This window comes from Tiliqua scincoides, chromosome 5, assembly GCF_035046505.1.
Source record: "Tiliqua scincoides isolate rTilSci1 chromosome 5, rTilSci1.hap2, whole genome shotgun sequence".
In the NCBI taxonomy this organism is placed as follows: domain Eukaryota; kingdom Metazoa; phylum Chordata; class Lepidosauria; order Squamata; family Scincidae; genus Tiliqua; species Tiliqua scincoides.
The window spans coordinates 89,702,143-89,728,696 of record NC_089825.1 but is presented as its reverse complement, the minus strand read 5'-3'; the positions used below and the strand labels follow the sequence as shown (position 1 = coordinate 89,728,696).

The following is a 26,554-nucleotide window of genomic DNA, read 5'->3' as shown; positions in this document are numbered from 1 at the left end:
ATAGGGTCGGCTGGAGCTTTACTCAGGGAAAGGGGAAATATATTCCCTTACCCAGAGGAGACCTCCAGCTGCCTCCTGAGCTGTACTGCATGCAGCACCGATCATATAATCTGGCTGCGCCAATGCAGTTTAGGATTGGGCTTTCCCTTGCTCTTTTTTTAATAGTGGCTGCAAGGATATGGATCAAGAACATGGTGGGGTGAAGGGTTAAGCCTCCCCCCCCCCCAGTCCAACAGAGCCAGTGGTACATTTAAAATAATGTACTATTTGTAATGTACATTACAAATATTACTATTTGTAATGTAATCCCTGCTAATTGGGTAAGAGGCACTTTTTCAAGTGGGTGCTCCATTTTTTTAGCAGGGGGAGAGTAACTGGCCCATCTCACCCCAGCACTGTCTATTTTAGTGGCTGTCTGCTGGTATTCTTTTTGCATCTTTTTAGATTGTGACCCCCTTTTGGGACAAGGAGCCATTTAGTTATTTGATTCTTCTCTGTAAACCGCTTTGTGAACATTTAGTTGAAAAGCGGTATATAAATACTGTTATTATTATTATTATTATTATTATTATTATTATTATTATTATTATTATTATTATTATTATTATTATTATTATTAATGTGCCCTTTGGCTCTTAGGCAGCAGATTAATGCCTGAGGCATTAACATCAGTGTTTCATGTACCCTCCAGAGGCTACTACCCTATCATGTAGATCATCCTCATGAAGGTGGTAAATCTGTGCTTGGGCTGCACCACCAAGCCCCGCAGCCAGCCCCAGTGGACTCCAGAAACTGGGCAGCACTTGGGGAGTGTTTGAAAGAGTGCACTCCAGCTAGCTACCCCTTGGCCCCAGCCCACCCCCATTCTTCATAGAATGATGCTTTATCTGATGCCACATTTTTTCCAACCCAGGAAATGAGAGGAAGAGGAGCAATGGAAGAAAGCAGGCAGATGGAGGTGGGCACCACCAGCTAATCTGTTGCCTAAGGCAACTGCTTCGGTTGACCTCAGTGGTGTTGCTAGGGGGGTGCAGACTGCACCAGTTGATGTACTTGGGGGGGGGGGAGTGACACCACTACTGCCAAAATTATGAAAATCTTTGTGTTTTTGAATAATCCCATCATTCAATGTGTAATTTAATGTAGAATGCAATGGAACAAACCACATTGACATATCTGTATTCTATCAAAAGTTATAGCCAAATAACCAAGAAAGTAAAACACAACTGCCTGGTCCTGATCTCAGGTCTGGTATGGTCTGGTACAGGAGGAGGTCTATCATGGGGGTGATACAATGAGCTCTTGCACTAGGAGACATCAATCCTAGTGATGCTTCTGGTTAACCTCATGGATGTACCAGCCCTGTTTCCTGGCATCTCTTTCCTGACTGCCAGTCCACTCCTCCCCCTGCTGTTAATTTCAAATGGTAGAAGTGGGATGGGCCACCAAGGCTGGTGTGTGTTGGGGAGCAGCAACAGCAATGGAGGCAGCAGAGAGCCAGGATGGTGTAGTGGTTTGGGAGCTGGGCTTAAGGTCTGGAACATCCAAGTTCAAATCCTTGTTCAGCCATGAAGCTTCCTGAGTGATCTTGGGGCAGTCCTTCTCTCTCAGCCTCATCTCCCTCACGGGGTTGTTGTGAGGACAAAAGGAGGGAAAGAACATAAGAACATAAGAACAGCCCCACTGGATCAGGCCATAGGCCCATCTAGTCCAGCCTCCTGTATCTCACAGCAGCCCACCAAATGCCCCAAGGGAGCACACTAGATAACAAGAGACCTGCATCCTGGTGCCCTCCCTTGCATCTGGCATTCTGACATAGCCCATTTCTAAAATCAGGAGGTTGCGCATACACCTCATGGCTTGTACCCTGTAATGGATTTTTCCTCCAGAAACTTGTCCAATCCCCTTTTAAAGGCGTCCAGGCTAGACGCCATCACCACATCCTGTGGCAAGGAGTTCCACAGACTGACCACACGCTGAGTAAAGAAATATTTTCTTTTGTCTGTCCTAACCCGCCCAACACTCAATTTTAGTGGATGTCCCCTGGTTCTGGTATTATGTGAGAGTGTAAAGAGCATCTCCCTATCCACTCTGTCCATCCCCTGCATAATTTTGTATGTCTCAATCATGTCCCCCCTCAGGCGTCTCTTTTCTAGGCTGAAGAGGCCCAAACGCTGTAGCCTTTCCTCATAAGGAAGGCGCCCCAGCCCCGTAATCATCTTAGTTGCTCTCTTTTGCACCTTTTCCATTTCCACTATATCTTTTTTGAGATGTGGTGACCAGTACTGGACACTACCCTGAGCTTCTTTGAGGAAGGACAGCATAGAAATGTGAAAAATAAATTTATCCAATTTTTATCCCGCTTTTCTCCCCAAAGGGCACCCAAAGTGTCTATGGTACCGCTGTTTGCATTCCCAGGCTGTTGCACACAATTGAACAAGACATAAAGTTGTTGTTTTTTTTCCTAGAAATTGTTATGACTGTGCCAATAAGTTAAAAAGTGAGAGTGCTTTGCAGCTATTTGTTATAACAGCAGCCTTTCGGCCTGTTTCCCTGCTGGATCAATACACATCTATTCTGGAGGTGGAAGGTTAGCACATTAAAATACATTTAGTAAACACAATCATTAAAGCCAGCAAGAAAATGAAGGCAAGAAATCATTGGGAAGCAGCCTCGCTTGGCATGTTGAGGAGGTGGAGTGGGTAAAAGTCCAACCATCAACCTCCATCAGGTATCCATCATGCTCAGCAAGATGGGTGGGTGGGTGGGGAGGGGGACAGACGGGCAGAACAAAGAAACCAGCGTGCAATTGATGGATATTTGTGCAAAAGATGGAATGTGAGACTATCTGTGTTGGAGACAGAGTAACATCTATATGGAAATGGATCCCAAGAGGCACTATTACGGCACACTCCTACACATGCCTACTCAGAAGTAAGTCTCATTCAGTTGCATGGGACTTACTCCCAGGTGCATATTTACAGGATTGCAGCCTTGGTTAGGGAGGAGGCAATGCTCAGTGGTAAAGCACCAGAACTAGATCCAGTCCTCAACGTTTCCATTGAAGAGGATCTCAGGTAGTTGGACTGGGCACGATCATGGAAAAATAGATATACAAAGCTGTCTTCTGCTGATCCATCTGTGGTAGAGTTTCAATGAGGGGTCTTTCTCAGTGCTATCTGACAATACCAGGGATTGAACTTGGGACCTTCCATAGGAAAGATGGGTGCTCTGCCTGTGAGCTACAGTGGAACTGCGACACTGCCACTCAGAGAGGACAGGTCTAGGCTGTGTGGACCATTGGATGGACACAGTGATGGACACATCTTCATAGCAAAGATGCTTAATGTCCCTCAGGAGTAACCTCAGCATAGCCTTCTGTAATCATACCTTGCCTATTCCTATCCTACTGCCTGATTTGGCCCCACTCCTCCTCACTATGCCTTTTCACTTGTCTGATCCAGCAAGCTCTTCTTGTATCCTTGGGATCATCACAAACGTTCTGAGAAGCAAGCTGGGAGTTACAATCTGTTTTGATGCACTCTTGGTTCCTCAGTGAAAAGACAGAATGCCAGATGAGCTTCCCACAAAGATAGCTTGCCCACTGCTGCAACTCTGCCCCTGCAATACAGAATGCCAGCAAGGCTCAACAGACTTGGCCACTGACCCTCATGGACTGAATGTACAGTCTACAGCATGTCTCAACATCCTCTGCAGCAGCTTGGGGTCCATGGTAGATCCTTAGTCTGGTTTTCCTGAAGGTAGAAAATTTGAAAAGCAAGAAACTGCCTTTCTGTGTTCAGGCCCGAACCTTTTGATTTGTGGTCAGCCTTGTATAAAACTTTCCTGGGCCAGGTGAATGTTAGTCCTGGCTTATTTGCCTATAGGCTGGGCTGGTTACCTCACTCCTTTCAGTCAGACCCCAGCATGACCTGGCTTCTCCCATTGCTGACTCCTACCTTTCTCAGGCTTTACCAACAGGAGCTGCTTTCAGAGACACTGGATCCAGTTTACATCTATTCACCAACAATAACTGCCTAACCCCTAAATCTAGCACATCCCATCGGTCCAGTTCAGCTGCCAGCACTAGCCCCAAACCTAGGTGGGCTGCAGCGCATTCTTGACCAGGTGTCTGACTGGGATATTTAAGTATCAGAGGAAGGGCCAACAAAGAAGAACATGCAATACTCTGTGTTAATGACTCAAGTGACGATGAGGAAAGGTGTTTGTGATGAGATTTGGATACCAGTGTCTCAAGGGCTTTACACATCCCTTTTGGAAAAGAAATAGTTTGGGAGATAAAAAGGAGAGGTGATCAAGAGAGACACGCATTTAGGAATGTGCTGCGGGTGTGATTTCTGGAACAGCTTGGACCCCAAAGCGGCTGATTCCTGTTAAGTCACCCCACTGTTTCTTAGGACAGCCTGCTGGCTTTTGACATCTACAGCCTCACCTTCCAAAGTATATATACAATAATTCCTCTTCATTTTGACGGACCTGCCGCCACCACCACTGTAAAGCAAATTCTTCAGTCTTCCCTTGACAGCTATTTCCTGCCTCAGTTCCAGTGTGCGGGGTTTAATGCAGCAGCCGGGGTGAGGGGGGGAGTTCCCTTTCTGTCTCTGAGAGACCCCAAAGGCATTTTAGACCCCAAATCTTTGTAGGCTCATCCAAAAACATGTCTGGGGAACTTAATCAACTGGATTGGGAAAGGAGGATAAAAGTCAGGAGCTCAGACTTCCAGCCAGAAAGGACTTGACCTCAGATTTTGGATGGAGTGGGTTTGCACAGTTGAAAAAGGTCACAGCTTTGAGCCGGACAGATGTACAGAGCTGAGGAAACTGTGGGAGGAGATATGGTCAGTAAAGAAAATGCATTCAGATCCAGGGTTGAATGGAAATAATCTTACACTTTTCCAGCCATCCAGCCCCTCTCCCTAGCACAAACGGCAAGTCTGAAGCACAAGTGGGGGGTGGGGGGGGGCTTGCTACTCAAAGTGCAAGCATCCAAGGGCATTTATACTGAAGGGTATTGAAGGGGCAAAGCGTATTTGTGGCTGGGGGTGAACTTCATCCCACATGCTTGATTTCTTTCACCTACTCAGAAAAGTGTTTGAACAACATAAGAACATAAGAACATAAGAACAGCCCCACTGGATCAGGCCACAGGCCCATCTAGTCCAGCTTCCTGTATCTCACAGCGGCCCACCAAATGCCCCAGGGAGCACACCAGATAACAAGAGACCTCATCCTGGTGCCCTCCCTTGCATCTGGCATTCTGACATAACCCATTTCTAAAGACAGGAGGTTGCGCATACACATCATGGCTTGTACCCCGTAATGGATTTTTCCTCCAGAAACTTGTCCAATCCTTTTAAAGGCGTCCAGGCCAGTTGCCATCACCACATCCTGTGGCAGGGAGTTCCACAGACCAACCGCACGCTGAGTAAAGAAATATTTTCTTTTGTCTGTTTTAACTCTCCCAACACTCAATTTTAGTGGATGTCCCCTGGTTCTGGTGTTATGTGAGAGGGTAAAAAGCATCTTTCTATCCACTCTGTCCATCCCCTGCATAATTTTGTATGTCTCAATCATGTCCCCCCTCAGGCGTCTCTTTTCTAGGCTCTTTTCTAGGCTTCAGGCTAAACACCCTGAAGCTGCAATCCTATACATACTTAACCTGGGAATAAAGTCACTTGAACTCAGTGGAACTTGCTTCTGAGTAGACGTGCCTAGGATTGTGCTGTAAGTATCTGAAAAGTGATTTTCCTGCTAATTACTGCTGGGGACAAGAAACTGAGCTGGTGGTTGCAAGGGGCAAACTACTCCTTTAGTAGTTACAATGCCTGAAATACAAATGTGTGTATCGCATCCCAAAGTCTTGGATTTCTGGGGTTTGTTTGTTTTTTAAAGAAATCCCTGGAGGAAGACCTGAGAGTGGAGAATCAGTGGGGAAAAAACAAAACAAAACTTTTCACCCTCTTGCTGTTTTTCCAGTTCAAATTGTCCCCTCCAAGCAGGGTGTAACTAGGGCAACTGGCACTCGGGGGCACATAAATTTTTGGCACCCCCATACACTCCCCCTCAGAAGGTGTCACCTCTTGACACCCCTTCATGTGTGGTACCTAGCGCCTGTACACCCCAGCCCCTGCTTAGCTATGCTAGTGCCTCCAAGTGACTTCCCTCACATCTGAGGTTTCCAACACACAAGAAAATATGGTCAGTAATTCTTTTCTATCAGTTAGGTTATATTTAAAACAAACTGCTCTTCCCTTCCATATATGGGTGGCAGGGTTTCTATTTTGTCTTTTCTTCCAGAGGTGGTTGATTGAAAGAATCCTCGTTACCTAGAGTGGCTTCTCTGATCCTTGCGTTGAGTCATAAAACTTTCGCCCGGGCAACATGGAATGTGTGCTGCTCAATCTTGGACCTTGAATTGTAAACGGTGGGAAGTGAGAGGTGGAATGGATAACGGCTGAGATGCTGCAGCTGGCTGTTCCCACATAGCGTTGGGAAAGGGGCATTATTTCAGGGTGCTGACGATTACTTAATGTCTGGGCTCCATGCTGTCTGCTCTTTGAGAGAGGACGGGAGAATGCTGTCTCCTCCCACTTACTGTACAAGTCCTTGAATCCTGATTCCTCCCCTCACCCAGACCCAGTCTATTCTCTGTCTTGCACAGCTGGCCTACAGCTTTTGGTGATTTTCGTGCGTAAAATCCCTTCCAGAAGAAATCTTTAGGCGCATTCTTGGAACGTTTTCAGAACTTTGAAATCCTCTGCCAGCCCTGTGGGCTTTGGTTCCAGTTCGGTTTCTTTTCTTTCAAGGCAACCAGCAGAGCTAAGGCATGACAAGATGGGTCTTAATGATGGTTTGGCCTGCATTTCCCCCCCCCCCCCCAGAGATTGGGCTCAGGATAAACCAGTGATATAATGAGGCCTATTTTATTATTTTGCACTCTTTGGTTCAGTTGGTCATCAAGCAGGTGGCTGGTAAACATGTTTTGAGGTTTGTAGGCATCAGATCCTTTGTCCCAATAGCTCAGTATTGTCTACACCAGGGGTGCTCAATAGGTGGATCGTGATCTACTGGTAGATCGCGAGGCAAAATGAGTAGATTGCGGAGTGCCGAGCCCCCCCCTTCAGGTGCCTCTGGGAGGAAACGCCGGGAGTAAGGCCCATTGTACTCAATGGGGCTTACTCCCAGGTAAGTGTGGCTAGGATTGCAGCCTCACAGCCTAATCCTAGGCATGTCTACTCAGGAGTAAGTCCTGTTATACTCAGTGGGGCTCAAGGTACACCAACATACATTGTACACATAAATGTTATATGTTATGATGGCGCGAACATTGTAAAAAAAACTCTGGTAGATCTCCGGGCCTTGCTGGGTTTCAAAGTAGCACTCGAGCCAAAAAAGTGTGAGCACCCCTGGTCTACACTGATGGCCCAATCCTGTCCCCACTGATGCAGTGGTACTAAAACAGCTGCTGCTGCATCTTATGGTGGGGGGGTAGTTGTGGAGGTCCCCTCTGGGAACAAATTTCCCTTACCTGGGGGTAAGCTTCTGTGGTGTGGGGGATCTACACAAATTTGCACTAGCTAAATAGCTGGGATCACGTCTGGGAAGGGGGTTAGACTTTGGCAGCAGCTGCTACTGCTGAACCCACCCCCTTCCCAGACCCGAACCACCCATTCTCACTCCTCGCCCCATTTTGCCCTGTTCCACCCTCCTTCACCCCTCCCACCTCTCCTACTGATGTGCCTGCTCTGACGACCGGTGGGAGATGCAATGGGAAGGCGCAGATGGGAAGGTGCCGGCCTTTTTGCTGGTGCTCCCAGCAGTGAGCTGAGTGACTCTTTCGTGCACTGTGAATCTTTGGTGGCTTGAGCTGGGTGGGTTGAATTTGGAGCACTAGTGCTATGGGGTAGGGGCACCGTCATGCCACCGACTACAAACAGAGGCCTGAACTTCTGAGGAAGGGAGCTCACTGAGTCCAAATGGCTTGTGGTCCAGACTGCTAAGGCCCTGGCAATAAGCCTCAGCTCAGCAGCCAGTGATCATCTGAAAACCAAAAAAAAAAACTTCTGCCTCAAGGCAGAAACTCCTTGCAAGCCCTGATCTGAATGCCGTTGAGAGGGCAGTATCCTCACCCTGGTGTGCTTTATACTTCATAGAACTCCTTTATCAGTGCAGGCAGCACACCAGATGCTGTGTTTGGTGGAGTGGTGATGGGGTACACGGTTGGAGGACTGCCCCTTTAAGGTTCTCTACTCAGCAAGTGGGTGGAGCCCAGGGAGGCCAGTGGAGGATATAAAAGCCCACCAAGTACCCTACTTGTCCTAACAAGTCAGTTACTCTTTGGGGCCTGTCCAGGGTTCTGAAGGTGGCTGGCCGGTCAGTCTTGATTTTCAACCTTTCAGTGGATATAGGGCCCTTGCCTATTGGTTTTGTGTTCATGCTGCTTGTTAAAGGCTCCTCTGCTAGACCTGCTTTCTCCAAACCTCTCTGGGAGCTCAGCCTCACCTGGACTGGGCAGGCATCAGCCTCTTCAGTTTTTTCTTTTTTTTTAAACCAGAATTTTTCCTGTACTCATTTTTTTAAATGAAAACTGTTGTGTTTTACATTTTGAAGCCTATGGTTAAAAAAAATCTTAAGCAGGGTGAATCTGTGCTTCAGTTGGGGCAGTATATCCCACCCAGGCTTTGACAGAAATTACATGGAAATCAGCAGGTGTAGGGTGACCTTAAGCCATTCCTGTCCAATGTTGCATATATGCAACAGGGACCAAATGCGTACACCTGTGGGCCAGGCCAAAATGGGTTAAAATAACCTCATGCCACTCACTACAAAAGAATCAAAATATGATCCCTGGTTTGAATAGCAGCCCCAGCCCTGATAACTAGAAAACCCTGTCTGTTTTGTCCATCAATTTTCAACCAGTGTGTCATGGCACATTCGTGTGCCACGAATGTTGTGTAGGTGTCCCATGGGATTTGGGGGGAGTTACTAATCATTCATTAGCTGGGCTATTGGGGGATGTGAGCCCCACACCAGCAGCATTGTGTATCTTGTCAATTGTCAAAGAACTGATGGTGTGCCTTGACCATTTTAGCATCTTGTCAGGATACCATGAGATAAGAAAGTCTAAACATTGCTGGTCTTTGTCTGTCTGTCCTGGTCATAAAAGGGCAGACAGGAGAAATTTCTTGTTAGGAGTTAGAACCTGATAGCTTGATGGTAGAGCACCTCCTTTACATGCAGAAGGCCCCAGATTCAATCCCTGACATCTGCAGGGACCACTGGGCAAAGACTCTCATCTGAAACCCTGAAGAGTCAGTACTATAGATAGACAATACCAAGCTAGACGGATCCGTGGTCTGAATAGGAACTTCAAGGCTGTGGCCTGCTTTTTGCCCTGAAAGTGGGTAGATAGTCCCACAAGAGAACTTGTCCTTCCAATAGTGTGCCTGTTGTGGCTGTGTGTATCTAGTTTGTGTAAAAGACAAAGTAGCAGTGCATGTGTGAAAACATTACAAAACAATGACAATAATGAGTATCCAACATCATCATCATCATACCGTAAGCCAGTCAATGATATCTTCAAATTTTGTTCATTGTTGACTGTGTTTCATGTAGTAGTAGTAGCAGCAGCAGCAGCAGCAGTAGTTGTAGTAGTAGTTGTTATCATCATCACCAATGATAAATATTATGATGAGGCCGATAGCACTGACCTCTGCTCCAGCTGTGTCCCTGCTGCTCCCAACCTACACACTCCTTGCTTGTTGGTTGGCAACCTACAGTCTCGAAAGACTATGGTATACTATAAGCCTACAGCACCTGGTATTCCCAGGCGGTCTCCCATCCAAGTACTAACCAGGCCTGACCCTGCTTAGCTTCCGAGACCAGGCATCTGCAGGGCAACTCCTTCCTCTTTGTGAGTTCTTGAACCAAAGCAGGCAATGCAGAACACACTGGGCAAATGTCTGTTTGCCAGACCCCAAATTGCTCCCAATGCAAATGGCATCATTCGTTTCATGGACGGGAAGGCCCTGTGCCAATCACAGGGGGTAATGTTGGATACTCCTATAAACCTCTATGTCTGAAGTGAAGTCTGAGGCCTGAACCCACATGCCGTCAGTTGCTCCTCAGGCCAAGTCCTTACATAAGAACCGCCCCACTGGATCAGGCCATAGGCCCATCTAGTCCAGCTTCCTGTATCTCACATTGGCCCACCAAATGCTCCAGGGAGCACACAAGGCAACAAGAGACCTGCATCCTGGGGTCCTCCCTTGCATCTGGCATTCTGAGGTAGCCCATTTCTAAAATCAGGATGTTGCAAATACCCATTATGGCTTGTAACCCATAATGGATTTTTCCTCCAGAAACTTGTCCAATCCCCTTTTAAAGGCGTCCAGGCCAGATACCATCACAGCATCCTGTAGCAAGGAGTTCCACAGACCAACCACATGCTGAGTAAAGAAATATTTTCTTTTGTCTGTGCTAACTCTCCCAACACTCAATTTTAGTGGATGTCCCCTGGTTCTGATGTTGTGTGAGAGGGTAAAGAGCATCTCTCTATCCACTCTGTCCATCCCCTGCATAATTTTGAATGTCTCAATCATGTCCTCCCTCAGGAGCCTCTTTTCTAGGCTGAAGAGGCACTATAGCCTTTCCTCATAAGGAAGGTGCCCCAGCCCAGTAATCATCTTAGTCGCTCTCTTTTGCACCTTTTCCATTTCCACTATGTCCTTTTTGAGATGTGGTGACCAGAATGGGACACAATACTCCAGGTGTGGCCTTACCAAGTGGTTCAGGCCAAGTGGTTCCTCGGCCAAGCTCTGGAGATCTTGGCACTATCAAGCTTCCTTGCCACTGAACAATCTTTTGGGTACCTCCCTGGCTTTTTAAATTCCTGGCCATAAAATTGTGTGAAGGATTTACAATCTTTTGCATTTTGGCCGCTTGAAATCCCCTGCCACGTGAAAAACACCACTGGCCACTAGAAGAAAAAAATTAAAAGAAGAAAAAAAGAATTAAAAACCAGGTGTAGCCTGTGTTTTGTATGTTTTAATTTATTTTAAATTAATTTGCACAGAGGGAGACAGAAAGGTGAAGTAGGTTTTTCCCCCTTCCCTTCTTTTTCCCCCCCTTATGGGCTTTTCCAGCTGAGAAGAACAGGGGCGCATTCCCTTTTGTGTTTTGTTTAGTAAGGAAAGGTCTTAAGGAGCCCCTCAGGGAATAAGAAGTAAGGCCCCAGCCTTCTATTCAATTAGTGTAATAAAGCTACATTTTCCTGTCTCCTGATCCCACAGCAAAGTGAGGGAATTTACATGGGTAATTAGCTTAACCTGCTTACTTGATCAGTTAATCCCCCAGTTCTCCTCCCTCCAGCTCAGAATTGGGGAGAGGGAGGTTTTCATTACAAGTTAACTAGTTCAGAGGGCATTCTTGTCCATGGAACTGAGTGCTGAGCTCTACATGGGCAGCAGGCCTGTGCTGTTGTTTTTTTCCCCAGACACAGGGTCCAAGTAGATAAGACTGTGCAAGACCCACATGATTGGCAGCCCACAGGTTTGTTAAAGGCTAAATGCAGTTGTTGGGACTTCTTATTTGGATGGGGGTTGCTGCTCTGGACAAGGGTGATAACCGTGGTATCTGTATGGTTTGCCCTATGGGACAAATTGGGGAAGCAATTTAGATCATGAAATTGGCACTGGGGAAAAAAGGGTGAACTGTGATAAAATGGTTCTGCAAGTTTACAGTGACTGGAAAAAAAACTGGCAGTGGAAGGTATCAGTTGGTTAGCATCTGTGACATCATCAACACTCTCATGTATACATAAATAAGTTTACACATGCCACTTAGGCTGCAATCCTAAACACGCTTACGTGGGAGCAAGTCTTATTAAACTCAGTGGAGCTTACTCCTGGGTAGCCATGCTTAGGCTTGCACTGTTAAAAAGTCATTTTGGGTGTTTTTGGTTTAAAGGCGGACAGCTCAGCTGGAGCATGGACAACACAGCTGAACTGGCATTTGGCTTGCTGACATGGCTCTCTGTCTGGCAAATTGCAAAGCGGTGTGAAAAACTTTTTGTGGCTGCTTTTGAAATACTGTGCCTGTCTTCACTTTTGCTTTCCCTGGATGGAACCCAAAAGTCAAGCCTTAACCAGGCACAGGACAAAGGGCAGACTGCAACACCTGTTCGAGGTATGTTTCTTGAAAGGAAAAGTCTGGTGCAAAGACTTACCCTGGGGCAAAAGATCACGATGCACCAAAGGGAAAGTTGTTTGCTTTCGCTTCCTGGTTTCCATGGCAGATGAGCAGTTTTTCAAAAGAGCATCCACTGTGGGCAGGAGGCTGGTCTTTCAAAGGAAGAGCCTAATTAGAAATGATGGCTCCCAACTTCAGCAATAATAAAGTCAAGATGGGTACTTCTTGGGCCATCTCTTCAGAGAAGTCTCTCAATCAAAGACAGGAGGGGGAAATATGTAGCAAGCAAGCAAGATGGAGAGAGCCCCTTAGGTGGGGAGAGATGAGACTGTTGGTTCTTCCTGGAAGTGATCTTTAATAACTTGGTTGCTTCTGCTGCTCAATGTGCATTTGATCTCATAAGTAAGGAGCTCAAGATGAGGGTGAGTGGAGAAAGGAAGAACAGCACTAGAACAAAATCGGATCAAATCACAGACCATTTCATAGACCATTAGCTGGGCAGGAGAGATGTAATAAAAGTGTATTTATTGCATTTATTGTCCTTTAAAACATTTTAGTCTCACATTTTCCACTCATGGTGGATCCAAGTAGCATACACTCTTGAAAGACGCCTAACACAATGTATTGTTTTGCAGGCCAGGTATGTTTTGCTCACCCAGTTGAGGGGAGAGACAAACTGCAAGGTCAAGCTCTACTTGTCCATAGCGGTCTTGGAGGGCACATGATTACCACCCCACCTCAGACATCCAGAGGTCTGAGCCTGGCCCATATGACATGCAGCTAGTGAGGTTGCCCAAACATGGAATGACCCAGTTCAGATGATTCATTCAGGGCACAATCAGGTCTACTCAGAAGTAAGTCCTATTTTGTTCAATGGGGCTTATTCTCAGGAAAGTGTGCTTAGGATTGCAGCCTCATTTATTTTAAAACATGGACAGCCCAATCTTAACCTGCCCTGGAGCAGGCAGGCTGGTGGGCATGGCCTGCATCCAAGGCAGGGTTGGGGCCCAAAGTGACTCACTTCCCCTTATCCCCAAGTAACACCACAGCAGCCCCAGTGGGGCTACTTGGATCTGCACCACCTCAAGAGATGGTGCAGATCCATGCATCCAGAGCTGCCCCAGGCTGCCTGGGAACATCGGATTCCGCATAAGTGCCGAATCCTGGCCCTACCCTCCTCACTTGTCACCCATCCTTCCCGCCCTGCCCTCCCCACACCCTCCAGACCTCTGTGCCAGCCTGACTTGGCCAGGACAGGCTTACCTTTTGTGCCAGCCCAAGAGGCTTGGGCTGGCCTCCCTCCTCTGAGAGTGGCGCAAAAGTGCTTTATGGCACTTTCACAACTTTCATCGGCTGGCGCAAGGGACTTGCGCCGACAGAGCATGTGTGCTGGATTGCTCCCTTAGAGCTCAATCTACTCTACTCAGAAGTAAGTTCCACTGAGTACAATGGAACTTATTCCCAGGCATGTACAGGATGGCAATCTTATATCCCACGTTTTCCCTTGCTTTCAAGGTGCCCAAGGTGACTTACAGCATAATATTAAAAACAATGGGATCAAACAAATATAGTAAATAGCATAAAACTACAATGAAATAATACCACAAATCAATAATAATAATAATAATAATAATAATAATAATAATAATAATAATAATAATAATAATAATACAGGTATTTCTATACTGCCTTTCTTGGTCCTCAGATTTCTCCTTAGACTTTATTCCAGGCGGTTTACAGAGGCAGGCAAATTAAATCCCCGAAGGGATTTTTACAATTTGAAAGAAGGTTTCTATCTTTCAAGAAACCACAACATTCAGATGTTTCTTTCTTGATCTGGTTTCACATTCTGGCCTCCATCCTCCCACGCTCAGAGCAGATGGAATAGCTCGGCTCAGCTTGTCAGCTGCTTCAAGGTCGCACGGTGCCGGTGGCCTCAAACTGGCGACCTTCGAATGTTATCTTCAGGCAAATGGAGGCTCAACCCTCTAGACCAGACCTCCTGCCCAAAAACGAGGAGGAGTTAAGCAATAAACTAAAGGGAGAAAGCAATGAGAAACAAAAGGGTTTCTAAGCCCTGCTGGGAGACTGAGAGGGAAGATAAAATTTGTGGGAGGGCATACCAAAGCTGTGGCACCACCACAGAGAAGGCTGTGCCACTTTGTTGCTGACAACTGAGCATCAGCCAATCTTGGCATGTGTAGGAGGGTCCCCCCACATGACTTCAGAGGCAGGTCATCTCATACAGAAGATATCCCAGCCCAAGCTCTAAAGGACTTTAAAGGCCAACATCAGTACCTTGAATTGTGTCCAGAAATGAATGGGCAGTCAGAGTAGCTGCTAGAATAGCAGTCAGATTACACATTTACTATACCTATAATGCTTGGTTTTATTCTGAACAAAGTGCCATTCCCCTGGTAGTTTCTCTTTGGTTCTTGATGATCTTGATGATTGGTTCTTGATGATCCCGTAAGATGATTACGGGGCTGGGGCACCTTCCTTATGAGGAAAGGCTACGTCGTTTGGGCCTCTTCAGCCTAGAAAAGAGACGCCTGAGGGGGGACATGATTGAGACATACAAAATTATGCAGGGGATGGACAGAGTGGATAGGGAGATGCTCTTTACACTCTCACATAATACCAGAACCAGGGGACATCCACTAAAATTGAGTGTTGGGCGGGTTAGGACAGACAAAAGAAAATATTTCTTTACTCAGCGCGTGGTCGGTCTGTGGAACTCCTTGCCACAGGATGTGGTGCTGGCGTCTAGCCTAGACGCCTTTAAAAGGGGATTGGATGGGTTTCTGGAGGAAAAATCCATTATGGGGTACAAGCCATGATGTGTATGCGCAACCTCCTGATTTTAGGAATGGGTTAAGTCAGAATGCCAGATGTAGGGGAGAGCACCAGGATGAGGTCTCTTGTTATCTGGTGTGCTCCCTGGGGCATTTGGTGGGCCGCTGTGAGATGCAGGAAGCTGGACTAGATGGGCCTATGGTCTGATCCAGTGGGGCTGTTCTTATGTTCTTATGTTCTTATGTTCAAGAGGCTGGAAAAGAGTATCCCATTCTCACTACCCCACTTACCTGGCAACAGCTACTGAAGCAGTAGTAGGAAGAGAGGTCTGTTTCTCCTTCCCTTCCCCCTCCCTGGTGTCCTGAACATATATAGCAGGGGTGCCCAAACCCCGGCCCTGGGGCCACTTGTGGCCCTTGCCCAATGCAACTGCTCTCAGCATGAGGGCAGCTGTTTAACCTCTCACATGAGCTTTGGGATGAGGGCTCCCTCCACTGGTTGCTGTTTCACATCTGTGATGCAGTAGTGGCAGCAAAGGAAAGGCCAGCCTTGCTTTGTGCAAGGTCTTTTATAGGCCTTGAGCTATTGCAAGACCTTCATTCATTCATATAAGTTCATCTTTAATATATTCATTTATGTAAACGTATGTAAGTTTATTCAAATTTGAAATAAATTAAAAATGTAAATTAATTCTTTTTTTTCCCCTGGCCCCCGACACAGTGTCAGAGAGACGATGTGGCCCTCCTGCCAAAAACTTTGGACACCCCTGATATATAGCAGTGCCCAGGACACCAGGGACTGTGGGAAATGTAATTTTCCAAGAGCACCTGACATTGTTACCACAGGTGTCAAGCGCCTGTAGTCTAGAAGAGTTAGTAGTCCCAAAGAGTTATTTAGCCCTCCGTGTGGCAGTGCAGGGAAGAAGCAAGTCATAGAGATTGTGAGCCTTGTGACCTGATTCTGCACCAGATGTACAGCTGGACACAGGTCCAAGTTGACCCATTGCAGTTGCTGGGGCTTCCTTCAGACAAAGGGATAAATGTCTCCTTACCTCGAGGAGACTTCCAGCAGCCAAAAATCCCCTGCAAGATGCAGCAGAAGCCGCACCTGCACCACTACATCGCCACACAGATTTAGTTAGGATTGGGCTGATAGAATATGGAAACTCTTTGGGCCACTTTGCAAGTTGGCATATGCAAATACGTAGTTCTGAATGCCTGAACGTCATGTACAGAGGCTTGTTATTATCATTATTATTGCCAATCTTGGTACATTATTTGTTCATAGGAAAGTACCTTACAGTGAATCAGACCATCGGTCTATCTAGGTCAACATTGCTGACACAGGGCCCAATCCTACTCAATTTTGCAGTGCCGGTGTAGCTGTGCCAATGGGGCATGCACTGAACCCGGTGCTGGGGAAGCAGTCACAGAGGCCTCCTTAAGGTATAGGAACATTTGTTCCCTTTCCTCACAGCTGCATTGCAGCAGCACCGGTGCTGGAAAGTTGGATAGGATTGGGCTCATAGACTGACAGTAGCTCTCTAGAGAGGAATTCTTCTCTGATATACATGGAGATGCCAGGGATTGAACCTGAGACTTTCTGTATGCAAAGCATGTGCACTACCCATTAAACCACAGTCCTACTCCTTTTGTTTAGAGCAGCTGGGGAGCCCATCGGCTCATAATGTAGTTATTCCAGTGTTAACTGGGGTTAGCCATCCAGTGTTGCAAGAACCGAGAAATGGGCTACTCATTGTGTGTTTATCATTCAACAAAGTGAATTTTTTTTTAAAAGGATGATATTGTATTGTATAACAGAATAATTCAGAAATAAAAAAACTCTTCAAATATAAAGCATCTCATAAAAGTGCATTAACTAAATTACCAGCCTCCATGTTATGTCTCAGATTCCAAAAAGCTAGATATTGCACTCTCTATACAGCAGATCTTATCAGGGTGCCATTCCAAGTTTCATGGGAATGGGGGAAAATTCCATAGCAAGGTTCAAAGGCTTGGGTTTATGGATATTCAAGATTATATGCCTTAAAAAAAATCTCCACAAGTGTATTTTAAGAAATAATGGCGCTGACATTCATAATTAACTGTTGTGGGTTATGAACTTGGACTGTTCATAATGGTTGGTGGCCTTATAAAGCCAGTAATATTTTCTGCAAAGATTCTTCTCTGGCTTGTATATTAACCCACAAACCCTGGCAGTGCTGTGCTTTTACTTTGGTACCATCTAGCATAGGATCCATGTATGAAAGCCTACATCTACTCATAGGTCAGTCGCACTGGTTTAGAATACCTCTTTTAGGCCCTAACCCTAACCCACTTTCCAGCCCTGATATAGCTGTGTCAATGGGGCATGTATCACATCCTACAGTTGGGGGGGGGGGGCAGTCATGGAGGCCTCCTTAAGGTGAGGGAATGTTTGTTCCCTTATGTCAGGGATGCATTGCCCTTACCTCAGTGCTGGAAAGTCGGTTAGGATTGTATCCACAGGGCGTAATCCTAACCCACTTTCCAGCACTGACATAAGAGCAATGCAGCTCCAAAGTAAAGGAACAAATATTCCCTTACCTTGAGGAGGGAAATGGAAATGGAAAAGGTGCAAAAGAGAGCGACTAAGATGATTGCTGGGCTGGGGCACCTTCCTTATGAGGAAAGGCTACGGCGTTTGGGCCTCTTCAGCCTAGAAAAGAGACGCCTGAGGGGGGACATGATTGAGACATACAAAATTATGCAGGGGATGGACAGAGTGGATAGGGAGATGCTCTTTACACTCTCACATAACACCAGAACCAGGGGACATCCACTAAAATTGAGTGTTGGGTGGGTTAGGACAGACAAAAGAAAATATTTCTTTACTCAGCGTGTGGTCGGTCTGTGGAACTCCTTGCCACAGGATGTGGTGCTGGCGTCTAGCCTGGACGCCTTTAAAAGGGGATTGGACAAGTTTCTGGAGGAAAAATCCATTACGGGGTACAAGCCATGATGTGTATGTGCAACCTCCTGATTTTAGAAATGGGTTATGTCAGAATGCCAGATGCAAGGGAGGGCACCAGGATGAGGTCTCTTGTTATCTGGTGTGCTCCCTGGGGCATTTGGTGGGCCGCTGTGAGATACAGGAAGCTGGACTAGATGGGCCTATGGCCTGATCCAGTGGGGCTGTTCTTATGTTCTTATGTTCTTATGAGGCCTTCTTGAGTGTCCCCGAACTGCAGGATGCAGCACATGCCCCACTGGCACAGCTAAGCCAGTGCTGGAAAGTTGGTTACGATTGCACCCTCAGGGCCCAAATCCTATCCAACTTTCCAAAATTGGTGCAGCCGCAATGCAGCCTCAAGGAAAGGGAACAAATGTTCCCATGCCTTCAGGAGGCCTCTGTGAAGGCGCTGTGGTGCCTCCCCACCACAGAATGCAACGCACGTCCCATTGGCACATCTGCACCAGCACTGGAAAACAGGATAGGATTGCACCCTCAGTCTACCATTTCATAAGTCCCAGCAGGGCCTAGGAGGCTAAAGGGGGTAATTTGTACCTGGGCCCAGGGTACAAAAAGGGAGCCCAGGAACCAAAGAAGGGGGCCCAGAAACTTCCTGAGATCTTACATTTCCCTATCTACTCAGACTTGTTGCCCACACAGGATGCTGGGGACACTACCACGAGAGTATGGCTGCAGCTATCGGCAAGCCATACATGCTGGACCAAGGAATGCATACATGATAGTCCTTAACACAGTGTCAAATCTAGGAGGAAACTGGCCTGCTACAGTAGCTCTTTGGCTTGTGGAGCTGCTTACCATGAAGGAGTGAATAGGAGCTCAGGGACACAGCTGTGGGGCTACAGCTGCTGCAGAAGCAAGTTTTGGTACACACAGGATACTTTTCATTCTAGTGAGGCAAGGCCATAAAAGCCAGCCCTTTATGTATATGTTTAAAATTAAACTTAGCAAGTGATTATGCTATGCAATTAAAATATATTATTAGCTTAGCAGCTTAATAGGGAAAATGTTCAAATGTTTAAAAAGCCTATATGTGTTTAGCATTTCACAAACAAATATTAAGAAATAGGAAAAATGCAATGCTTATATGTTCAGAACCAAAAGCATTTCTCTGGTCTCAGTCTGATGTCGGAAGTGCAGGCTATAAATAAGCAAAGGAATGTATCTTAGCAAACCGCCAAGGACAAGATAAGGTTCAGGCTTCAAAGCACTGTTTGTGAAAAGAAGCTGGAATTTCCATCTGTCAGGCTAATTAGTAATATGATAAATGAAACTAAACTGAACAGATTAGTTTCATTTTAAATCAAAAATACACTCCCAAGCTTGAATGTCAGAACAAGTGAACAGAGAATTAAAAAGGAAAAGGGATTTTTGCATTCAAGCTTCCTTAAATCATGGCAAGAAAAAGCATTTTTATTTTATTAGGCTTCTCCTTAAACCAAAATTACAGTCATGTATGCATATATTGAAGGCTGGGAGAAGCCAATATAGCAAAGTTTCATGTCAAAGAGAGTATGATGGCTGTTTGCTTTTAATGCTTAATGGTTAGTGTCTTTAAGAGTGTAAATAATGTTAGTCGCAATATATGGTAGCTCAGAGTGAATTCTTAGCTGTCAGAATAGTTAGATCAAAGCATGAAATACACAGAAAGGGGAAAAGTTATTAAGTTTAACTTAAAGCCACAAGTTTGAAGATGTAATTCAAAGCAACCTTGAAAAGGTAGATGCCTGGTTAAAGTTAATTAGAGTCTAACAAGGAGACTGGAATGTGGTACAAAGTTACTCCTCAGATAAGACTCTTATCGCCTCTGTAGACTCAAAGTGACAGATTTAGATACTTCTACAACTCAAAGAGAAATTAAACTACAACTCAGAGACAGATTTACGACATACAGGGAGTAGCCAAGCAGGATGGCTTGCTCCAGCTAATTGGAATAATGTATCTCTTAGCAACATAAATCAGAGTATGAGGCTAAGAAAACACCCAATTAGAAGCATTTTAATGAAAGTCTTAGTAATGCAACTTCTTATCTTGTTTGGCAGGCAGAAATATAATTGAGTAACAACAGAGATACAGACACCTGTAAATAACAGCTAGACAGGAACAGATAAGGGAAAGTCCCCTAATTAAGCCAAACATTCATGAATAGCCTCTATCAGAGCTAAAAGCTGACAGGAGGGGCTAGATTTAATTAAAATAAAGGGAAAAGTCTCTTAAAATCCTTATTTACAATAAGAAGTTAGTTTGTCTTGTATTAAATATATGTTTACACATAGAATAGAAGATACCACTTTACATCACAGAATAAGTCACATGTAGAGAATTAAAAACCAAGAGGCTGAGTTCAAACAGTTCAAACAGTTTAAACAGAGGTTAGCTGAAAGCTCACAGTGAGTAATGAGCCCAGACAGAAAGAATGTTGAATAGATAAGCAAATGGCTGTTTGAAACATGTCAGGGTCAAAGAAGTAAGGAGTGCCAAAAGATAAGAGCAAAAGACATAAAGTTATCTGTGACCAATCCTGAGAAGGCCTCCATCTCTGATGTCACACATCAGCCAATGAAATGTAAGACTCCTCAAACAAAGGAGCCAGAATCCAATATCATTATCACAACCTTTATTGGCATATAACAAATAAACAAAGTAAAACAACACAAAAATTATTACAATTACTAAAAGGGTAAACATAATGAGGCAGGGAGGAGGAGGAGGGAAATAATCCAAAAATAAAGAAGGAAAAAGAAAAAGTAAAAGAATTTTTAGGAAGGGGGAAAATTTTATTAATTTGGGATAAAAAAACTAGCAACTGCTATAGTAATATTTATTTGATTATCACTAAGCAGAACAAAAAGGGGATCAATAAATGGACTGGCAGAATGACATAAAAAGGGCTCCAAATACAGCTTTCGGAGTGTACAGTGTGCTGGGCAATAGATCAGAATATGCTCAAGTGTGTCCGGTTCGAGATGACAAAAGGCACATAATCTGAGGTTCCGAGAATCCAATAGAAGGGAAAGACTCACACTGGAAAATTGTGCTCTCTCTGAGGGCTCTGAGAGTTCCCACATGGCTCTCATTGCTCTCTTCGCTTCGGACAAGGAGTCCCTGAGAGGTCCGTTGCTGGCAACAAAAGAAAGCTTGCAGACGATCACCACTCTTGCTTACTGAGTTTGCTTTTGAGTTTGCTTTTGACCTTGCAACACTAGTGTGTGCCTAAATATGATGATGCTGATTTTCTGTATGATTTTCTATATTTAAAAGGTTTTAGGGAGACTTAGGAGTGTGTTTTGTTGTCCATATTACTGTATCTAGCTGCCAATGCCACCCGGATGGGTAGACCTGAGCTCCAAAGACTTTTCCACCCGCCCCTGCCCCGTTTCACCCTCCCTGCCCCCATTCTGCTCACCCGTCAGCATCGTCCCCCTGTTCTGTGTCACCTCTCCACCTTTGCAAAGGGGCCCAAAAGAAACTTTGTACCACCTGATAAAATTCCTCTCAGAGGCCCTGGGTCCCAGGACAGAAGATAACTATTGCAAAGAAGTCTTGAATGCTCAGTCATCAGACTTAGCCCTGCCATGATACAACAATCTCATGCGGCACACTGTGTGCCATTAAAATAGCCTGGCTGCTATTATCCAGTCCATACATAAATTTCCTTCAGGACTCTACTGCAGTGTATTGCATTTAGTGCCACCCTTGAAGACTACATAGACACTTTGAGAATCCAGTTTACTGTGGACTGGAACCAGAACATACAATGCCAGTTAAGATAATAAGAAAAGTTCTGCTGGATCAGGTCAAAGGTCCATCTAATCCAGCATCCTGTTTCCTCACAGTGGCCCACTATCTGCCTCCAGGAAGGCCACAAGCAGGAGAGAAAGGCATATATGGCAGGGGAGAGAGCATGGTGGGGATGGAGGGGGGGCGAGACTTGCAGGTGTGAGCCCCACCAGATCCGAAGCCCATTGTTGAGCTGCACAGTCTGATGTGGGACTCCTTGATTCTGTACTTGCTCAAAAGCCACCTCAGAATTGAGTTACCCTGCAGATGCCTGATCTCGTCTGATCTCAGAAGCTAAGCAGGGTCAGGCCTGGTTAGTACTTTGATGGGAGACTGCCTGGGAATGCCAGGTGCTGTAGGCTTATGCCATAGTCTTTCGAGACTGAAGGTTGCCAACCACTACTGCAGGGCTACTTCCCCTTCCCCTGAAGAGCCACCGCGGGCTGCTTGGCGCGCATTGGATGCTGCAGTAGCCATTTTGGCGCCACAGCAACCCTGTGTGCCAGGCAGCTCAGGATTGGGCTTCAGTCCCTCTTAAATACATCAGTTAGTAGGGGGGAAAAAAGGTGACCCTTGGCTGTGCCACAGGAACAAAAGCAGCTTAGTCCAGCCCTCTGTGCCGTGGTGAGCTTTCACTCAAATGAAACCTTCGAGAACATGCTTCTTGGTTATGGTAGAATGGTTATGGAACCAGGGTTCCAGCAGAAAGAAGTCAAAGTCACTGATCCAAAGCCATTTCATCTGATCCATCCTAGCCTTGGATAGAAAAGATTGTCCTCTAAATGCAGGAAATTTCATACACGTTTTTAAAAAACCATAAACATAAGTTAAACCTTTAAGTGTCTTGTAGCCCCGCTGATCCCTGGACTTGTCACACCCGAGGGGGGGGTAGAGGAGGCTTTTCCTGCATTGTGAATTAATTATTTCTGATGGTTTTTTTTTTAAAAAAGGCCTCCTTTCATTCTCTAGGCATGTCTGCCTGTGAAGGGCTAGAAGTTTTGCAGGGAAATCTGAAACCATGTGAAAGTTGGTTGACTTTGGGGTTTAATGTAAGCTCTAAACTCAGACCAGATTCTCTCGGAGTGATTTTCAGTCAGGCTTGCAAGGCCTTTTAGAGCAAACATGTTTGACTTGTCAGCCTTACACTCTTACATATGCTTTGATGATGTATGCATTCCCTCTCAGCCTGTGGATTTCGAAATGTGGGGCAGAAGATTTAAATGAAGAGAGAAATAATTACGGTAAACAAAACACACACACAGAGAGAGAGAGAGAGAGAGAGAGAGAGAGAGAGAGAGAGAGAGGATCCAACAAAGTACATCCAGTTTGCCAAAGTTCAAGCCACTTGGCGACTTGTAACTTCAGGCTCAGCAGACCTAGCCTCTAATTGCATTTTGGGTGAGTGTGCACTTTTTTCTCATGGGTAAAGAACTTAAGGCACATTAATCCTTCACATATTCCAGGGCTGAAACGGAATGGAAAGTGGATTTTCATGGGTATTTGGAACTCAGATCCCACACTTGAGCCCTTCAGCATGTGCACAGCAAATCCGTTCCTTGATGTAAGCCGGAATTTCACAGTGATGTGGATTAATTAGGGGCTAGTGCATCCTAGGACGTATAGTGGCCTGAAAAGACGAGGTGTTCTAGAAAGACAACAAACTGTTCATTGATCTATGCAGAGAAGGAACCTAAACATTAAACTCAACATCTGTTATACCCATTTGTCAACTTCTGTTCCCTGCAGGAAGAGGAAACATTAATTACTGGTTTTGTTGAATAACATTAATATTTTATTTTAACAAATTATAATTATATTGCTATTTAAACACTGAAATTAAAAAAATAATAATGGTAGGACACAACTAACAACTGCCCCATCCCTCTGGCACGGAACAGAAGCTGACTAATATGAGGCAATGAGCATGGATCCAGCCTGGAAGGGGGACAACATCAGTGGCAATGGGACATACTATAGCCTATTCTCTTTTCAAGGCCTAATCTGCCAACATGGCTCAGTGCTGACTTGCACCAGCAATATCACTGGTGCAGGTTCAAGTTGATCCATGGCAGCAGCTCTGGCTTTCCCTGGGGCAAGGGGACAAATGTCTCCTTACCCTGAGGAGACCACCCACCTGCTGAATTCCCCCATGGGATGCATCGTAAGCCTGCACTGGTGCTGCTGCATCAAAGCAGGGAAACTTAGATAGGATTGGGCTGTCAGTGAATGATGACTATTTCAGAGAAAGGAGCTCTTGGGAGAGCCCAGGTCGCCCGGACTGAGAACAAACTCTGCATTTCCAATATATAATGAAATGAAGAAATGGATTAAGAAGACCTGTGCAGTGGTTGGGGGTCTTAGGTGGTTTCTAGAAGGATAGGGGTGCAAGGTGCAACTTGGGGCATTGCAAGCAGAAGTGGCTCCACCATGAAGCAAGGTGAGGTGGTAGCTCTAGGTCAGGCCTGGTATCAGTATTTGGCACTGCCTGGCATTCCAAGACTTCAATGCCATGGCAGAGCCCATCACAGGTACTTGTCCTCAGAACCTCAGAATGCCCCTGGCACAAAATCACACACTTCCTGTTGGTTGGCAACCTTCAGTCTCGAAAGACTATGGTATAAGCCTACAGCAGCCAGTATTCCCAGGCGGTCTCCCATCCAAGTACTAACCAGGCCTGATCCTGCTTAGCTTCTGAGATCAGATGAGATCGGGCATGTGCAGGGTAACAGTTGCGGCTCTTTGTCTTGGGAAGTACAGTAGCTGCCCTTGACTTCAACAGCACCTTCTTTCCCAGGGCAAATAGCAAAAGAGGACATTGATTTTGGACAGGATTGTGGCTGCTGTTTAGCAAACCAATAAAAAGTTCAAGGGCCAGGTGCCAGACTATGCATCAGTGTAACATGTAGTTTGGTCCAAAGACCTCCCCCCCTTCTCCCATGAAAGTGTGAGAGCTGCTTCAGCGCATTCCTTCCCACACGGCTAGGATAACAGGAGGAAACCACGGATCACATGGGAAAAGAAGACTACACTGTTGCCCTTCCCCATGGCAGTTTACACAGGGAAACGTACTTAATGTACATTTCCTAAATGTAGGGAAATGTACTATGGCAGGTTCTGAAGTTGAAGCAAGGGCTGTGTGTGTTTGGGCGGGAGGGGAGAATGTTTCTATACCAAATTCCCATGTGAATCGTCAGATGCAAGGAATGTTTATTCTAAAACACAATGCTGTGGGACAGAAGTTGACTTTGCCAGAGGACCACTTTGAGGAAGGGGGCGGGATGGCCGGTCAACCCACATACTCTATACACATGGCCCCACAGCAGCTGCTCTTTCCATCTCTCCTTTCTGCTCTCTAGGTCAGCAAAGATCTTGGGCCTATGAGGGAAGGGGTAACCCTAAAGGTCCAGATTTAGGATGTCAGTTGCTGACAGCAGGAAAGTGTGTGTAGGATTGCAGCCTTTGGTTTTCAGTTCACAAATCTGGGCAATTTTTTTTTTTTTTTTGGTCTCACGGAACATTTTAAAAATCTCACTCATCAAAATCTCATTCATCAGGATACTTAATTAAATCCCATTTTCTCGTGTTATGTTTGCACAGCTTACGCTACCTCTGCCTGCTGGGGATCATTCCATCTGGGAGGTGGCTTTTCTCTCCCTTTCCTGGCCCAGTGTTTTGTTAGTAATGGCTTCCTGTCCTGACAAGGAGAGTTATTCTGAGAAATTGGCAAATGTGGAGGCAACAGGGCAAGTGAAATGGAAGCTTGACAAGTATGCATGCACACAGGGACGGCCAAATGAAATGGCTCTCCCCTCCCCACATATGAAGTGCAACTAGAGAAGTGGATAGAGTATTTTCCTCCCCGCATATCTGAACTCTGGGTCACCCAGCAAAATTGACTGGCAGTATTAATTAATTGATACATTTATAATCCACGCCTGCACCCACTTTTGGGTCCCATATTTACACCCGCTTCTAGGGCCACAATGACGCTAGCAAGCGTAAAATATTAAAATCATAGCAGGTCCAGGACTGACAAAAGAAAGAACACAATGCAAACACAAGGAATTTATTAACAGTCACAAGATGCAATGAGCTGCTGTGAGGTCACAGAATGTTCAAAGTCATTTTGATTGTCAAAGTGGGAACCTCATGTCATGGATGCCATGAGGGATGCATGAGGGAAATGATTTCATTTGTAGGGAGAAAACTTTCACAGGGCCTAGAGTCAAGAGGTGCTGTTGTTGCAGGGAGGGTTCAGAGGTGGAAGAGCTGCGATGTGAGACACTAATGGCCCAATTCTATACTGCTGTAAAACAGCGCGCACCAGTTGTAAAAGGCAATCTGGTAGCACACTACAGAGCCATCTTGCTGGCACCAGGGGATCCAGAGTTGCCCATTGATCTAGGTAAGATAGAAGGGGCAGTGGGCAGGGTGGCGGGAAGGCAGTACAGGGTGAAGGAGGGTGAAACGAGGAAGCAAAGGGGCAGGGGAAGGGTGGAACAGGGTGGTGATGGGGGTGGTGGGTGGGCAGTTCAGGTCTGGGAAGGAGGAGCCATTTAATTGGTTTGAGGGGAAGCAATGGACTCTGAGGAGGCTAGATGAGCACAGAATAAACCCTCAGGGGCTGGCTCATCGAAAAAATAGGTTGAGGGGAAAATTTTTTTTCCATAGACACATTTGAGGTTGTGGAAAAATGGGATTCAGGGTAGAAAAATGATGACCCCGGGGTCATCGTAAAATAGGTCCAAAAAAGAAAATTT

The 26,554-nt window shown here is 45.7% G+C and overlaps 1 pseudogene; it reads left to right on the top strand.

Moving 5' to 3' along the window:
* Window positions 1–22,037: 22,037 nt before the first annotated feature.
* LOC136654647 (5S ribosomal RNA) lies at window positions 22,038–22,156 on the top strand (annotated as a pseudogene).
* The last annotated feature ends 4,398 nt before the right edge of the window (window positions 22,157–26,554 follow it).